Source organism: Moschus berezovskii, chromosome 21, assembly GCF_049115385.1.
Source record: "Moschus berezovskii isolate FMDL1 chromosome 21, NW_MosBer_1.0, whole genome shotgun sequence".
Classification (NCBI taxonomy): domain Eukaryota; kingdom Metazoa; phylum Chordata; class Mammalia; order Artiodactyla; family Moschidae; genus Moschus; species Moschus berezovskii.
The window spans coordinates 57,876,600-57,881,650 of NC_142480.1; positions in this window are offsets into that span (position 1 = coordinate 57,876,600).

A 5,051-nucleotide genomic window follows, 5' to 3' on the forward strand; every position below is an offset into this window, starting at 1 on the left:
GATACGACTGAGCGACTGAACTGAACTGATTCTGACCAAAGTGAAAAAAAATTGCAAGTGTTAGTCATTCCGCCTGACTCTTTGCGACCCCATGGACTGTTGCCTGCCAGGCTCCCCTATCCATTCAATTCTCCAAGCAAGAATACTGGCGTAGGTAGCTATTCCTTCCTCCAGAGGATCTTTCTGACCCAGGGATTAAACCTGGGTCTCCTGCATTGCAAGGAGATTATTTAGGGTCTGAGCCACCAGGGAAGCCAGGTACTGAATTAGCGAGAGGGTATGACCGTGACTAGGACCTGCTCTTCCAGCTCAGGGCTCATTAAGGGGAAATAGTCAGATAGGTGCTAGTGAAGAGGGAGAACCATCCTCAGGAGAACTGGGGAAAGAGGGGTTAAATTTAGCAAAAATTAATGTTCTCACTGAGGTAAACATCAGGATGTGCCTTCTATTTCTATCTTTTCTTTCTCCAATGCCTTCTCTAAAACGGGATTTACTCCTTAAAGACTTAACATGAGAGAGAAGTGATAAGACTTGATCAACCTACACAGATATGTAACGACCACCACAAACTTGGTACAGAAGAGTTTTATCATCCTAAAATGTTCTAATGTGCGTATCTGTAGTCCATACCTTCCTCCTACCTGCTGGCTTCTAATAATCACTTTCTAGCTTTACTGCCTTTTGTAGAATATTTAAAATAAATGTTATCATAGGTATTCTTTTGTTTCTGGTTTTTTTTTTTTTTTCAGTTAGCCTAATGTTGTTGAGATTACATTCATATTGTGAGTATCAGTATTTTAAATCGTTTCATTGATGGGTAGTATTCTGGGGCTTCCCAGAGGGCACTAGTGGTAAAGAACCTGCTTGCCAATGCAGGAGACAAAGGAGAAGCAAGTTCGATCCCTGGGTCAGGAAGATCTCCTGGTGGAGGGTATTGGCAATCCACTCCAGTATTCTTGTCTGGAGAATTCCATGGACAGAGGAGCCTGGCGGGCTACAGTCCATAGGGCCGCAAAGAGTTAGACACAACTGAAGTGACTGAGCTGGTATGCATGTTCTGTTGTATGGATATACAGGAATTTGTTGATCCAGTCATCAAATGATAGATATCTGTCTGCCTTCTACTTTTAGGGTTTTATGAATATACTGCTATAAACATTTTCAGTCCATATACATGTCTTTATGGGCTTCCCAGGTGGTGCTGGTGATGAAGAACCCACCTGACAATGCAGGAGACATAAGATCTGCAGGTTCGATCCTTGGGTTAGGAAGCTCCCCTGGAGGAAGGCAAAGTAACCCATTCTAGTTATTCTTGCCTGGAGAATCCTATGGACAGAGGAGCCTGGCAGGCTACAGTCCACGGGGTCTCACAGAGTCAGACATGGATAAAGTGACAGCACACACACATGCATATGTCTTTATATGGTTGTAAGGTTTCATTTCTCCCAGGTAAGTGCCTATGACTGCGATTACTGATCCTACTATAAGTGCATATTTAACCCTTTGAGGAATTGATGAACTGTTCCACAAAGTGGCTACCATGACATATTCTTAACAGCTTATCCAACAGGATTAGTGTCCTTAAAGATGAGACAGATGACTCTCTCTTCATCATGAAAGGACACAGTAAGCAAGGGGCCATATGCACGCCAGGAACTGAACCCTCACCAGTAACTAAATCAAAGTGGCTACACCATGACATGTTCTTTCATATTCTTATGAAAACTTCTGCTGTTCCACAGCCTTGGCAATATCTCGTTATTTGTCAGTCTCTTATGTGTATTACTATATATGCCATTCTCTTGCATGTATAGTAATATTTTATTGTGGTTTTAATTTTCATTTTCCTAATTTGAATGAGGTTGCGTGTCTTTTCATGGGCTTACTTGCCACCCGTATATATTCTTTGGTGAAATGTCTTTTCCAATCTTTTCTCCATTTTTCAATTGGGTTGTTTGATTACTGTTTAGTTTTATATATTCTGGACACAAGACTTTTATCAGGTAATATTTTCCAAATATTTTCTTATGAGATGACTTTAATGGAGGAATGCCTTGAGCTGGGACAAGGTGAATAATAGTTCTCTGATATGCATGAAGGCAGTTCCTGTGAGAGCGCAGAATGCCTGTCTCTCCTGGTCAGACATACTCCATGTGGGTAGAAATGGTGTCTGCTGCTGAGTGTCCAAGGCCTAGCACAGTATCTGGAACATTAGTGATGCTTAATAAATACTTATACAATAAATGAGTAAGTGAATAAGCAAACAAATGATTTGTGAGTCACTGGTGCAAGCTGTATTAACAGAGGGAAAAGAGATTTAGAAGGAACAGATAAAGTTGGATAGGCAGCCTGGGACCTGACAGTGGGAGGCAGTGAATGCCAATCAGATTGGGTTCGGGCTTTATTTGTTAAGCAAATGAGTGGTTTTAAGACGTGGACTAAGACAGTCTGAGCTGGGCTGTCTGTGCTGTGGTTGTCTGATGGATGCATTTGAGAGGATGAAACCTGACAGCTGGAAATCTGTTAGCATGCTGTACAGTATTCAAGGGGAGAGTTGATGATGGTCTGGTCTAAGGAGATATAGTAACGTGATAAACGTGATATGGAGACATTATCTGCAGAATTTAGAAGCTCACTGAACTGAGAAGAAAAAGGGGGATATCTGAAGTAGAATAATAGTCTCAAAAATACTGTATAGGGTAGAAATTTATGTAAGACACTATCTATGGACTCATTATGCCCCTCCATCCCCCATTCATATGTTGAAGCCCTAATGTAACTGTATCAGGAGACAGGTCTGACTCTTTGGAACCCCATAGACTATAGCCCACCAGGCTCCTCTGTCCACGGAATTCTCCAAGCAAGAATACTGGAGTGGGGTGCCATTCTCTTCTCTGGGGTATCTTCCAGGCACAGGGATCAATAATTAAGGTTAAATGAGGTTATAAGGGTGGATTCCCAGGTGACACAGTGGCAAAGAATCTGCCTACTGATACAGGAGACCCAAGAAATGTGGCTTTAGATCCCTGGGTGGGGAAGATCCCTGGAGAAAGGAAGGGCTACCCACTCGGAATTCTTGCCTGGGAAATCCCGTGGACAGAGGAACCTGGTGGGCTACAGTCTGTGGGGCTGCAATGAGTCAGACATGACCAGACACAAGCACAGACACACATAAGGGTGGGGAACCGATCCAACAGGATTATTGTCCTTAAAGAAGATGAGAGAGATGACTCTCTTTTCATCATGAAAGGACACAGGAAGCAAGGGGCCATATGCATGCCAGGAACTGAACCCTCACCAGTAACTAAATCAACCAGTATCTTCATCTTGGATTTCACAGACTCCAAAACTAGGAACAAATAAACTTCCGTTGTTTAAGCCACTGAGTCTGTGGCATTTTACTATGGCCTTCTAAGCAGACTAAAACACAAAACTGGAAAAACTGGGGAGTCTGACTACTGTAGTAACCAGTTCAACTGAGGAAGATCCAGATACGAATTCTGGTTCTTAAAATTACCAACTGTATGAGTTTTGGCAAGTTACTTAATTTATCTGAGCCTCAACGTCCTCATTGGTTCAAATGAAAATATGTCTGCTTCTAGTGTTGTTAGAAAGAATTAACAAAAAGTTATATAGACATCTAGTGTAGTCATGAGGCATGAGTCATGTAGTTATGTAGGCATGAGTCACTTTGTGGTTTTTGCACGTGAGCTCAGGCATGTCCAGTTCTTTGTGACCCTATGCACTGTAGCCTGCCAGGCTCCTCTGTCCATGGGATTTTCCAGGCAAGAATACTGGAGTAGGTTGCCATTTCCTTCTCCAGGGGATCTTCCTCACCCGGAGACTGAACCAGCATCTCTTGTGTCTCCTGCACTGGCAGGCGGGTGCTTTACCATTGCACCTCCTGGGAAGCCATTAAATCTTCTCCAGTGTACACATGGGGAAAACGAGGCTGGGAGAGGTTAAGGGAACTTCTCAAGGTCACGGGACAAGAAAATTGCCTAATAGGAACTAAAGTCAGAGTCTGCTTTGTGGCAAAACCCCCCGTCTCTTTCCCAACACAATCCGTTGGAAAATTTGAAGGTTGCTTTAGGACGTAGTCAGAGAAGGAGGGGAATGTTTGCATGAGTCAGACACATAGATGGGTTCAGCAGGCTTCCTAGGTGGGTTTTCTGCTCACCCGGCCTTTCCTTCAGCAGGATGTTGTGAATCAGCCACAATTTAGCCCCAGGTGCTCCTGGTGAGAAGGAGTTCTTAGAAAGCTGGCCTTGGATGTTTTCTCCGTGTCCCCCACTTACTGCAATTACAAATAAGGGTTACTTTATGTGGTTGCTCCTACCCTATAATTTTGCTTTCAGTTGCCAAGATTAGTAAATTTGAGGTCTGATCACTGGGTTGGATGGCAAGCTTGGAGTTATTTTTGCTGTAACTTCCCTGAGGTTAAAAGTAAAAATTTAAAATACTGATTGCTGCCATAAATCAGTTTAAGAATTTGTTAGTCTAATTTCAACCTTTCCTCTTCTATCTCTCGGTGTAATTTTGGAAGCCTTTGTAGTCAGGATCTCTGAGTTTCTTTTCCCTTCTTCCTTCTTCCTTTCTCTCCCTTTCTCTCTTTTTTCCTTCCTCCCTCCCTCTACCTTCCCACCCTCCCTTCCTTCCTTTCTTCTTTCTTTTCAGGTTGAACTGAATTGTATAAACTCTTTTTTTTTAATTTTTTATTGGAGGCTAATTATTTTACAATATTATTTTTGGTTGGTTTTGCAATACATTGACATGAATCCGCCCCGGGTGTACAAGAGCTCCCCCTCCCGAACTCTTAAGGGCTAATGCTTGCATCAAAATAAACAAAACAGCTGTCTATACCATCAGTCACTAAACTACACGTGTTTAGAGTGGAAAATGTTATTATTACAGAGAAGAATCATAAAGCGAGAGGGGATCTGTAGGGGGTAAAACAGAACTGTATTAGCCAAATTTGCAAAGAAAACCTTGAAAAGGAAGATATATTCACTGTAGTAAAAAAACCTCATAAGGTGAATCTTTGGACTATC